This window comes from Oryctolagus cuniculus, chromosome 15 (assembly GCF_051225735.1).
Source record: "Oryctolagus cuniculus isolate XC-2025 breed Fujian yellow rabbit chromosome 15, ASM5122573v1, whole genome shotgun sequence".
Lineage (NCBI taxonomy): Eukaryota > Metazoa > Chordata > Mammalia > Lagomorpha > Leporidae > Oryctolagus > Oryctolagus cuniculus.
This window is the reverse complement of record NC_142881.1, coordinates 75,022,336-75,035,793: the sequence shown is the minus strand read 5'-3', so window position 1 is coordinate 75,035,793 and position 13,458 is coordinate 75,022,336. Positions and strand designations below refer to the sequence as shown.

General features: G+C 44.8%; 1 long non-coding RNA gene across 1 annotated transcript in view; it reads right to left on the bottom strand.

The window, feature by feature from the left end:
• Nucleotides 1-12,623, bottom strand: part of LOC149122075 (uncharacterized) — a 28,489-nt gene extending 15,866 nt beyond the window's left edge. The window contains exons 1-2 of the long non-coding RNA XR_016221727.1: nucleotides 11,560-12,623; nucleotides 11,198-11,299 (exon numbers count right to left, since the gene is read on the bottom strand). This is a non-coding gene — a long non-coding RNA (uncharacterized LOC149122075). The remainder of the gene's footprint in view (nucleotides 1-11,197; nucleotides 11,300-11,559) is intronic.
• Nucleotides 12,624-13,458: the final 835 nt, after the last annotated feature.

The window sequence follows — 13,458 nt, the reverse complement described above, 5'->3', positions numbered from 1 at the left end:
CCAAGATAGTGCGAATATAAACAGAGAGAGAGAGACAGAGAGAGAGAGAGAGAGAGAGAGAGACAGGCAGAGAATGAGAGAGCTATCTTCCATCCACTGGTTGATTCACCAAATGGCCACAATGGCCATGACTGGGTTGGGCCAAAGCCAGGAGCCAGGAGGTTCATCTGGGTCTCCGGCATGGGTGCAAGGGCCTACGAACTTGGGCCATCTTCCACTGCCTTTCCAGGCACATTAGCAGGGAGCTGGATTGGAAGTGGAACATCTGGGACTCAAACAGGCACCCATGTGGCATGCCAGTGTTGCAGGCTTAATCTGCTGCACTGCCATGTGAATTTAATATTATGAGCATACAAAAGTTCCTGATTCACTAAAGTGCATGAAATGCAACCCTTTTTCCCGTGCCAGCCCGTGGCCTATTCTCTCACCAGCATCAGGCAATAGAGCACAGGGATTAAAAGGTCTAGCTGCTATTGGTCTATGTCCATGGTCATTCTTTACAAAGGAAAATGTGATGTCAAATCTTTGCACGCACATTCTGCTTCACTTCCTGGCATTCTTGTCTCATGGGATGCAGTCATTCTGATGTCTTCTTATCAATTCACATAAGCCACTCTTGTCAGCGTTACTTAGGACTGCCTCCTGGTTTAACACAGACTCCTGTCAATCCTCCTGGAACTGATCACAGGGCAGCCATTGTCACTCCTAGCCACTCTCCATTGTTCTTGGAAGTGATCCTGGTGTGCTTCTTCTTCTGCCCTTCCTACCACTCCACTGGCAGGCGGCTCTCTCTGATGAGCACCTACCTGTTCATTTTCCTTGCATCTTCTTCCCTGAGCATGCCCCTCCCCGCATCTCTGTGGGAGCAGTGGGTGCCTTAGTAGTGATATTCCTGTGCGGCTCCCACCAAAGCTCCATGGTCTAAGAAGGGGGGTGGGTCTGACCCATTTTTTTTATTCCCTAGGAAAATTGGGCTGGAATCCAAGGGAGAGTCTCATTGGCTACCCAAGCTATCAGATATAAACTGCGGGGATCAGAGAAACAGGTAGGACCATGAAGGATGGAACAGACAGACTGGGTGCTGGTGTTTGAAACCTGGGCCTCTTCCTCAGTGTAAAACCTCTGGCCTCTGGTTTCTTGTTTCTAGAGATAGCAAAGGAAAAATAAGGGGGCGTTGAATCACAACAGTGTGGACCAATGGGAAGAGCTTAGTGTGAGCTTCCAACTTCTGATCTCAGGGTTTGGGAAGTCAAGCAAGAGCCTCTTCCCAGAAACAGGAGAATGGATGCTACGCAAACAGGAGAAGCCATAGGGGCCTTTGAGGTTTTTTTTTTTTTTTTTTTTCATTCTCATAGAAGCTCCAAAGTATTGATATAGTTTATGCAAATTACATTATGCAAAGTATATGTGGTCACATAGCTACTTAGAGGGAAAGGAGATTTACATCCAAAACAGCTTCCCACAGTGTCTGGGATCTTTCCAAAGCAACGGAGATTTTCCAACACCTTTATTTTCTGTTAATCTGATTTTTTTTCTTTCTCCTTCCTCCCTCCTCTTCTTCCTTGAAAGAACAAAATGAGATTTTTAAAAGAACTCTTTTATTGTATAAATGTCATCTTATTAATGATAACAAGTCTATATAGAAACTTTCCAAAGAGAACATCACTTCTCTTTTAAGATAGAAGAAATTGACAGTAGCATGAACAACCTGGAGGGAAGTGGCTTGTTGCCCTTCTCATGTCCAGTGGGGCTGGTGGGGTAGACCTGTGGTTATTTGTTTTGTTTTGTTTTGACAGGCAGAGTTAGTGAGAGAGAGAGAGAGAGAGAGAGAGAGAGAGAGACAGAGAGAAAGGTCTTCCTTTTTCCATTGGTTCACCCCCCAAGTGGCTGCCACGGCCAGTGCGTCGCAGCTGGCATGCTGCACTGATCCGAAGCCAGGAGCTAGGTGCTTCTTCCTGGTCTCCCATGCGGGTGCAGGGCCCAAGGACCTGGGCCATCCTCCACTGCACTCCCGGGCCACAGCAGAGAGCTGGACTGGAAGAGGAACAACTGGGACAGAAGCCGGTGCCCTGGCTGGGACTAGAACCCGGGGATTAGCATAGCAAGCTGTGGCACTGGCCTACCTGTGGTTCTTCATCCTGGCTCCCTATCAGGGTGTCCTGGGAAGTCTTTGGTTATGAACCCATATTGAAAGTCTTCATATGCAAACAACTCTTCTCTGGTAGAAGTGAGAGCTGAGGTCAAAACCTCACTCTCTTCTGGGACAAGTTCTTGGTCTTGGTTGATAGAAAATACTTTATGCACTGCTTTTTAGTCAATGGAAGACAAATTGTTGTCTCTGCTGTATTCTAATTAACAAAATAAAGCATCACATAAAATCCAAATACTACATAAAGATTGAACATTGAATATTACCAAACATCCTGGTCTTTATCAAACTGATAAAACTGATAATGATGTACCATGCCATGTTCAATTATTTTGAATTCTTACTATGACAGAACATATTTTTGATATATTTCTGAAAGTTTCCATTTCTATTTCTTCCAATTGTCACTTTTCCCCATTTTTCTACTTTTCTGTTGCTTCATTTGGCTTTTATTGTTCGGAAGGAACACATTACAGAGTATAAACATGAATGCTTCATTAATTATATATGTGGATCATCAGCCCAAGTTATGATCTGTCTTGTAACCTTGACTATTTTAAATTTGGTTGAATAAACAGAGTAAGACAACTGTGAAGCCACAGAGGTATGGCTATTTTTAAGTCAGGGGAAGATCAAATTAGTAAGCAGGGCTGAATGACTGTAACAGAGTAGAAACATGTTTTTTTTTGGTTTTTTTTTTTTTTTTTTTTTTTTTAAGGATGCATTTATTTATTTGAAAGGCAGAGTTACAGAGAGGCAGAGTCAGAGAGAGAGAGAGAGGTCTTCCACCCACTGGTTCATTCCCCAACTGGCTGCAATGGCCAGGGCTGGACCAGGATCCAGGAGCTTCATTCCAGTCTTCCACGAGGGTGCAGAGGCCCAAGGACTTGGGTCATCTTCCACTGTTTCCCAGGCTATAGCAGAGAGCTGGATTGGAGGTGGAGCAGCTGGGACTGGAACCAGCCCCCATATGGGATGCTAGCACTGCAGGCGGCAGCCTCATCCACTATGCCACAGCGCCGGCCCCAACATGGCTGTTTTTAAGTCAGAAGAAGATCGAAATTTGAATCCTGTGCTCTGACCTTTGGGGTTGCCTAAATCCCTCTGTGCTTTTTGATGAAGAAGGTTCATCTTTTCTGACTAATATAATTTTCTGACTAATATAATTTTGAAAGGATTAAAGGAGATCACACAACTGAAATCACAGGCAGGTATCAAAGCACCATTCAGATTTAAGTGGCCCATTGTGATTCCATGCTGTTAGAGGGAGCACCATGTGTTCCTTCCCCAGAAATAGACCTAACCATCGCCTTTCATGTCAGCAAACTTAATTCCAATGAACAAGGCGAGGATCATAAGCACTAAACGTCAGCTTATTGTTTTGCAATCTGTTGTCTTTTTCCATGACTGATAACACTAATTCAAGCTGAATGGCCTGCTTAGTTTTTCTCTTTTGTGGAATGACAATAAGAATTGTCTTTTATGTGATGTGACCTATTCATTTTGTGAATGCTGTTCTAATAGTCTCAACAGGGGCTTTGTACCAGTGCCTTTGTTCATTGGTTACCAAATCCAGTGCTGTCATTTTGCCTGCTCCAAGCTCTAGTTCCAAAGACAGTCTTTTACAGGCATCCGTGTCTGCTGGTCTTGTTAACTATGTCTTCTGTTAAAAAAAAAAAACAAAAAAAAAACAAAAAAAAAACAAAAAAAAAACAAAAAAAAAAACCCCTTAATTAAAGACAAATACTGCATGGTCTCACACATATGTGGGATCTAATGTGTAGGTGATAATATACAAGTTAAAAATATGATGGTGGTTATGAGAGGCTGGGGAGGATTGGGGGAGGGAAGATTGGGGGAAGGTTGATTGACAGACACTAAGTTATAGCGGGGTGGGAGTTAGAAGTTCTGTTTCTATTGCACACTAGGTGACTATAGATAATGTTCATGTACTATGCATTTATCTGTTAAAAAAAAAAAAAAGCTTAGAGGGACCAGTGCTGTGTTGTGGTGGGTAAAACTGCTGCCTGCAGTGCCGGCATCCCATAAGGCACCGGTTCGAGACCTGACTGCTCCACTTCTGATCCAGCTCTCTGCTATGGCCTGGGAAAGCAGTAGAAGATGGCCCAAGTCCTTAGGTCCCTGCATCTGTGTGGGAGACCTGGAAGAAGCTCCGGGCTCCTGGCTTCAGATCGGCAAAGCTCCAACCATTGCAGCCATTTAGGGAGTGAGCTAGCACATGGAAGACCTATGTTTGTGTGTGTGTGTGTGTGTGTGTGTAGGAGCTAAAATTAAACAACTTCACCATAACATTAACAAAAATAAGCAAGAGACAAGCCAAATGCAGGAGATCTATATGAACTTGATACAAACCAACCATGGCCTACACATTCCTTCCTCAGGACCCTACACTGACTGTTCAAAAATATATAAAAACACAGACTGAGGAGGCCAGTGGGGACTCTGGGAACAGATTTTTCTGAGTGCAACCTCACAGAAGCTCCATGTTAACCCACCGCATTCAGATCTTACTGTGAGAGTTCTCCCAGCCAGCCCTGTGCTCACCAGGCCTTGAGGCCTTGCTCTCTCTGAGTGGAGACTCTGCCCCTTTGAAGCCAAAACACTAGCCAGACACTGGGACTGTAATCACCCTTAGAGACCTGTGCTTTCTGGCTGAGCACCACCCCTGCAGAGGCTGTACAACTCTGCCCTCTGTGGCTAAGGCAAGTCCTGATAACACTGGAGGTCCCTTGGGAACCTTGGGTGGTTGGTTTTTCCAGTGTGTTGTGTTATGCAAATTCAATGTGTGATTTCACTACTGCATAATTAAAAGCCTTATTGGGACCAGCACAGCCTCCATGCCATTACTACACTCCTGACAGTCTGCCTCTGCCTCTTTGTAACTCTTCCTTTCAAATAAGTAAATATTTTTTAAAAAACTAGAAAATTAAGTTGTGGATATTTACACTACAAAGAAATGTTAAATACTTGAAAGGATATGTATCTTTATTTGATGGAACATTGCACATTGTATATGCATAATGATTCAACACATAAGTATGTGGAATTTCATATTCTTGCTGAAATTGTTTAAAATTATTTTAAAAAGTTAATTTTTAAAAAATAGTTGCTTAAAAAATAAAAAATACAATCAGGGAGCCAGTGTTATGGTGCAATGCCGGTATCCCATATGGAAGCCAGTTCAAGTCCCAGCTGTTCCACTTCTGATCTGGCTCCCTGCTGATGCTCCTGGGAAAGCAGCAGAAGATGACCCAGGTAGTTGGGCCCCTGACACCCACATAGGAGACATAAATGGAGGTCCTAACTCCTGGCTTTAGCCTGGCCCAGCCTTAGCTATTGAGGCCATCTGGGGAGTGAATGGAAGATAGCATACTCTCTCTCTCTCTCTCGCTCTCTCTCTCTCTCTCTCCTCACCCTGTGTAACTCTGAATTTCAAATAAATAAATCTTAAAGAAACCAAATTGTTGTAGTGCCTATATCCAGTGTATTTAATATTCAACAATATTATATTTTCTAGCTATATTCTGGAAAATCTGGCATAATTGATTTCCTGACTACTGAGGATGTTTTGAGCACTTCCTTCTCCCTTACATTCAATAAGAGAGGATCACTCAGGCAAAGGGAAAATGCCCTGTTGCAAAGTGTTCATGCACTCTCATTGGTTACATTCAAAGTGATTTTGAAACAAACAAGCAAACCCAGAGCCCTTGGCCGCCTTCAGCCTTACAAGATCTCTGACAATGTGTGTAGTCTGGGAACTGGTCTCTGCTTCCCTCCACTATCCCTATGGATTCTGGGGCTCTTCCTGGGCTCATCCCTGCTCCCTGCTCCCTCTGCCTGGCCCTCTGTGGTCCCGTGATGTGGAGCTCTGTGTTGCTGAGCTTCTACCTTGGCGGCATCTCTGGGCCCCTGCACACATGCTGCTTCTTCACTGATGTGCTCCTCACTTCCCTTGTGAGGCTAATACATGCCCAGCTTTAGGTCCCAGTTCCAGGGCCCCCTTTTCAGACACCTCTGATGTCCTGGGCTGCCCCATGTCCCTCTGCTAATCCATGACCCTGATCATAAATGCATTGAAATAGTTATTTATGTAATTTTAAGTGAATTCCAGTCATGCCTACCCATGTTGCCTTTTCATACAGAAGGAAAAACTTGTCTTTATTGTTTACTACTCTATTCTGAACATTTGGTCCAGTACCTGTTCCATAAATAGTTATGAGTTGGGCAAATAAGTGAGAATCCATGTATGAGATGCCAACATTTTTTCACCTCCAGGGTGGGCCTCAGATGTCCGGGCCCAACAAGCTCTGAGGAAGACACAGCTTTGCTATTTCTCTGTCTTAGGATCTTGATCAAGAAGCTAATTATCACCTTTATGCCTCCATATTTTCTTTTCTGAAATATGGAGATAACATATTACCCTCACATACAGTTATTGTAAAATATAAATTAGATTGCGTCGTGCTCACAATTATGAGAGCACTTCAAAAAGTCCATGGAAAACAGAATGAAAAGATGAGTTTGTTTCAGCACTAAAAGTTGAAATTCAGGGGCAGCAGGCTAAACTATTGCATGGACTGACGACATCCCATGGCGGAGTGCCTGTTTGAGTCCTGGCTACTCTGCTTCTTATTGAGCTCCCTGGAAAGCAGTCACTGATGGCCCAAGTACTTGAATCCCTGCTTCCCACATGGGTGACTCAGACGGAGTTCTTGGCTCCTGGCTTCAACCTGGACCAGACCTTTCTGTTGTAGCCTTTTGGGGGGAGTGAACCAACAGGTGGAAGGTCTCTCTCTCTCTCTCTCTCTCTTTCTTTCTTTCTGTCACTCTGCATTTCAAGTAAATAAATAAATTTTGGGGAAAAGTTGAAATCCATGTATATGAAGGATCTTCAAAAAGTTCATGGGAAATGCATTCTATGAAAAAACTATGCATAGATTTCAAATTTTGTTGGCACTAAAAGGAACTCACCTTTTAATTTCATTTCTACAAACCCTTTGAATTACTCTTGTACCTATTAAAGTGCCAAGCACATAAGCACCCCATAGAAATTTGCCAGTGCTCATGGTGTATAATATAGATCTGACTTTGTCTACAAAAGATGCCATGTACATGTCACTAAAACCAAGTTGACTGATATCTTAGTGCAGCCAACATCAATGGCAGATCAGCTCTGCCCCAAAGCTGAGTGAGGGTGTTCTGACTCTGATGTGGCATAGAAAGGCCATCTGCTGTCTCTTGAAAGCCACCCAAGAGCTGAGATGTGATTCAAGATGCAGCACCACAGAGCTGCTCCCAGGAGAGCTGCTGACTTCTCAAGGACAGCCCAACTCCGATCCCCGATTACACCATTTACAATAGATGGGGTCTCTCCCACTGAGGGATGCCCAGCAGGCTCTCACAGTCACAACCCCAGCATCACCTGGTCACTAGCCAGTGCTGGAGAGAGAACATTCCAGTAACATCCTGGTCTGGACATCACACTGATTTCAGTTCTAAGCACAAAGCCTGTACAACCTTGGCTTGCACAAAACTCTACAGCCTGCGAGGCTGTGTGCATATCTACCTCCACAGAAGCCAGCTTCTTCAGCATACCCATCTCAGATGTGGCTTCTGCTTTATGTTGCACAATAAAGCCATGTTTTAAAAAATCTGTTTAACAACCTCTCATTTCTGCTTACACATTGTTGAGAATTACATTGAACTGAAAGGAGGAGCACCAGGCCCTGTAGAATGCAATTTCTGGGAAACTGGTTAGGAAACAGCAGGTTAAAAATTCAGTGTTATTGGATTCAGCCATTGTTACTAAGTGAATTAATTTTGTATAATAATTTCACACAGAAGATGGGAGGGAAGACTGTAGGTGAATGAGGACTAGCTCAACGCAAGGTTCACTCAGGCAGAGATGTCCTAGAACAAATCCATCTTGGCCACATGCTCCTCACTGTGGAGCACACATACAGCACCTTATACATATTCGAGGGAGTTTCATGCTGAGGATCCACCTAACAAGGTGTCTGAGTCCATCTGGGCTGCTATAACAAAAATACCACAGATTGGATGGTTTGTAAACAGCATAAATGCATCACTCATCACCCTGGATGCTGGAATGTCCAAGATCAAGGTGCTAGCAGATGGAGGGGCACACAAGCCCCCCCCCCCATGGCTCTTTAATAAGAGCCCTAATCTCTCACCCACCTCCAGAGGTCCTACCTCTTAATACCACCACCCTGAGATAAGGTTTCAACATAGGAATTTCAGAGGAACACACACTTTCAGACCACAGCACAAGGAATAAAACTCCAGCTTTGCTTTTGAGTTGGTAGTGCAAACCACATGTCTAAGCAGGGATTTTAGCTGTCACTTCCTGACACCTTAAATCCAGGTAAGGCCATGTGACCAGGTTTTGTCAAAAATAAATGATGGGCAGTTGTTACACACTCCAGCTAGGCTGCCTCTTGGGACAATGACCTCTTGTATCAGAGTTCCTGGGTTCAAGTTCTGGATCCAGCTCCCTTACCAGCTTCCTGCCAGTGTACATCCTGGCAGGAGTGATGGCTCAAGCAGTTGGAGTCCCGCTGCCCATGTGAGAGAGCTGGATCATGTTCCTGGTTCCCTGCTTAAGCTCCAGCTGTGCCACTGCAGGTATTTGGGGAATGAACCAACAGATGGGAGATCTCTCTGTCTACTTAAAAAAAAAAAAAAAAAAAAGAACACTGAAAAAAAGTAAATGAACAAAGTGCTGCAGGTTTCTTTGGATGTGAGGCAGTTAAGAATAGGGTTTGCCTGCTTCATCCTCTAGTTCCTCGTCTGCCAACTGGTTGCAGACCCTAGGGGAAGGTGAAACCATGAGATGGAAGCAGCCTGGGTTCCATTATCATTGCCAGGAGAAAGTCACCTGTTGACCAGGAATATCCACATTATACTGTTTTATGAGTAAGAAATGTATTTCTATCATCTCAAAGCACTGAAATGTTATATTTTATTATAGCAATTAACATTACCCTGTTTTCAAATTTTCATATATTTGAGAGGAAGAGAGAGAGAGCAAGACCAATGAGGGAGGGAGAGAGAGAGAGAGATAGAGAGAGAGAGAGAGAAACACTCACCAAATGCCCACAATGACTGAGCAAAGGCTGAAGCCGAGAGCCAGGAACTCAATTCAGGTCCCCCATGTGGGTATCATGAACTCAATTAATTGAGTGACCATTGCTGCTTCCCAGCACCTGCATTGGCAATCAGCTGCAGTCAGTAGCTGGAGAGGTGGAGGTAGGTACTCCAATATGGGACATGAGCATCCTGGCTGATATCTTGACCATCAAGCCAGACACCTGCCCTAACATGCTGTCTTTTTTTTTTTTTTTTAAGAAAGAACATCCTAAGATTTTCAGAAGGCTCTTAAGATCTTGAAGTGCTCCAAGAAGTGGAAACATTTGCACTGGGTGAGCAGGACCCCAAAGCTGTGATGCCAGGGGCAGCCCTGTGTCCAACACACAATTTCATGGGCTGGTACTTATTCTCCTGCTTGCCAAAGAGATTTCTCTGTGCATCCAACTTTGACACATTTGAAATCCGGTGACTGTTTCTGAAACAGTACCAATTGCTCATTTGAGATAGTTGCTTGTTTTCAACATTTGTTCTTGTTGACTGCCTGAAATTTTGGTCCCTTAGCTTCACACCCTTGTAAAGGACATTTGGGACCATGGAGTCACCACCTGTAGATTCCTTACCTCTTCCCTTGTGGATGGGAGGCCTGATACATGCCACAGCCCGCTCTTCACTGAGCAACAGGCTAGAAAGTTGACCCTCTGATGACCCAAGACAACAGAGCTGACCAACATGTTGGAAGCAGACAAAGCTGTTAACACCACGCAGAAGCAACCAGAATTTGAGGATGGAAGAACTTAGCTTGGTCACAGGGTATGTTTGAGTCCACAACTGAAATCAGGGTAAACCTGAAGAGGACTCTTAGGTTGATTAACCAGTGGTGAGCATCAGAATCAGAACTGATCATGATGATATGAATTTACGTTTCCTGGAGAGTCTGTTTGGGTGGATTTGGACCCAGGTGTGGATCACTGCAGTTTAAGCTCATTTCTCATGTGATTATTGTGCACATAATCATTGAGAACTATCATATTAAACTGAAAATTGTCAACACAGGACAATCAATAAGAAGGCAGCATAGAAGCTGATGCAAAAGCATAAGTGCAATTATTTCCAATGTTAAATAGGAAGTGGAACAATGTAACTTGTTAAAGGAGAAAAATAGACCCATCCTATTATTTGACTAAAGTTATTTAAATCACTAGTCTTGTTATCCTGCCTTGGTCTTGCCCAGTTACGTCGTTCAGAAGGAGGCAGCGGATTCCTCAGTACTCAAGGGGGTGTATAAACTCCTACAATGCAGATGTTGCACTCTGAAGAGATATCAGTGTCCAGGATGGCACTGGGATGCGTCCATCCAGAGAAGGCAGGAAATGCAATGCATAGGCGTGTCCATCCTTTGTGGACACATTTCAACCACCTGGTGCCAATTTGATCTCACAGACTCTCTTTAGAGATGCTGGTGCTGGCAGGACAGTAGCATAATGGAGAGCACAAGTTGGGATCTTCAGGTCTTAAACAAAAGCACCCATACTCCTTGCAGAGGGTTGGTCTATAGGAGGAGGTAGGATAGTAATTACCTCATTCTAGTCATCAAATGAGCTTCTTAATTCACAGTTTTAGACTTTGTCTTCCAAATGGTAACTACTCAACTACTCACCTATATGTAAGTCCACATGGATTGCATGTATGCACACTGCATATGTGTATATTCTGTCATATATTTCAATGCCAGTCCCACCTTTCCAAGAAGGACTTAAATTACTATTCAGTAGAAATTCTTTCCAGATCCCTAAGTTCATTGATGAGCAAGGCTCTGTCTATTCTTACGAATGCCTTTAAGGCAAGGACATTGCAAGGGACACATGCAACAGAATAAATAACCCAGGCCAAATATGTGGAGCATATATCAGGACTTACCGCGTACTCTTGCCTTATCCTCTTCTCCTTGGACTCACAAAACCATCACTGCCATTGGATGTGAGGCTTCACTTCTAACACTCACAAGGTGATCTCAAGATTCTAGAACCAGAAACCAGATCCTTCAGCTGCAGCAGGGACACCAGCCATGCCCAGGAGTTCTCTTCAACATTTATCCCTGAGGTACCAATTATGTGCAATTACAAAACATTACCATTTTCTCCTGGCTTACTGTGCCCTTCTACCCATCCCCCCCTTCTAATGCTACTTCTTGCTACAACTTGCAGAATGGATGTGATCCCAGAATTGCTACCCCCATCCTAATGAAGCTCATCCCTCTCCCTGCATACTCCCATCATCACCTGCGTTCATTGATGAACAACGTATCTGCATGTCTTCAGCCACAGGGGTGAGGCTTGGAGGAGCTCCTCTGTGTGATGAGATATTCAGAGAAGCAGTAACTGTTCTTAGGGAGAGGCTCAGGGTGAGTGCCACTTGGAAGAACAGTGTGTTCTTTGTGGGTGAACTGCTGTGTCAAGGAGCCAGGCACACAGCTGAGGGCCGCTCACCAGGGCCAGTAAAAGGCAGCATCAAAGGGAGGGATCTGAAATGTGAAAAAGAATCAATAATCATTCTTCAAAATGAGGCCTTTTCAAACATGGCAAATGTCACTGGCTCTTGGCAACACTACTTGGGATTTATTCTCTCAAAAAGGGCACCACCACAGGGCTGGAATAAAAAGTCCTGGTATGCTATTCTTTGAAATGGCAAAGTGACAGGAAGGTAGGCAGGGGAATTCAGACCCAGATGTAAATTAAGTGTGCATAATTCCTTGAGGTGTTTTTTCCATCTCCTAGGGGCTCTGCTGCTAACCCCAGCTCAGGTCAGGGTGTGGGGAACCTGCAGTGTCGCTCCCCCTCTTCGTGGAGGAACGACACAGGACCCTGCGCTATTCTTTTGTCTGCTCGGCCCTCCCCGGGTTTGCTGCTGGTTCTTCCCGGGTTGGCTACTATCCCTTCCACCTCCGTGGAAGGGCAGTTCCCCCTAGCCACATTCCCCACTTCCGCAGGGGAGCGGCACACCGCCGGCCGGCTCTCTCGGGGGCTGCACAGGTGTTCCCCTTAGATGTTCCCCATAGATGTTCCTGGTGCATGCAGTCTCTCTCCTCCTTTATAGTCCTCCTCTGCCAATCCCAACTCGGCTGCCCACACGCCGAGTACGCTGCTCTCCTCCAATCAGTAGCAAGTCCTACAGTTTATTGGTTGAACTGGAGGCAGCTGTGCGGAAGCTGTTTACTTCTCTCCCAGCGCCATATTGTGGGAGAGCAGATGCACAGAATAAGTCTTAATTCCAGTAACTTAGTCTAGTCCAGGTTGCTCCCCACAGAGGGAGAGCAGATGCATAGAATAAGTCTTAATTCCAGTAACAGTATAGTCTGAGTTGCTCCCCACACTGCAGAAAGAATCTGGGCACCCTGGCTCCCTCTCACATCCCAGAGTCAAATGAACATCAATGGTGGGGGCTCATCTCTCAGTCACTGACTGCTTCCTGTCTTGCATTCGGCATCTCGGCTTGTATGATTGTCTGTTAGGCAGAGAGACAAAGAGGTAGAGATAGACACAGAGAGATCTCCTATCCAACTGATTCACTCCCCCAAATGCCTACAATGTCTGGGGCTGTGCTGAGGCCAAAGCTGGGAGCTGGGAACTCAATCCAGGACTCACCTGTGGGTGTTAGGAACCCCACTGCTTGGGTCATTATCACGGTCTCCCAGGGTCTCTATTAACAGGAAGCTGGAGTTGGGAGCTGCAGTCAAAGCTCAAACCCAGGCACTCTGATGTGGGCCAGCAGTGTCTTACCCACCAGGTCACACACTCATGCTTACAGCTCAGGTTTTTAAGCCCCAAAATTGACTCCTTTCCTTGGCTCCTCCCTCTCTTTCTTGTCCGCCTCCAAAGACATGGCTGCCTCTGATTATTCCACTTCTCTCTTTCCCGTGTCCCCAGTCAAGCCTCCTGGGCTGCGATGAGGGCCCTGATTCTGGATTCACCTCACCCCAACACATGTGTCATTTTTACAACTGAATAATAGGTCTAACACTTAGTCTGATCATAATACTCTCTGAGTGTTTTTTTTTAAGATTTATTTTATTTATTTGAAATACTGAGTTACAGAAAGAGGTAGAGCCAGAGAGAGAGAGAGGTCTTCCATCCATTCGTTCACTCTCCAAATGACTGAAACAGCTAGAGCTGAGCTGATCT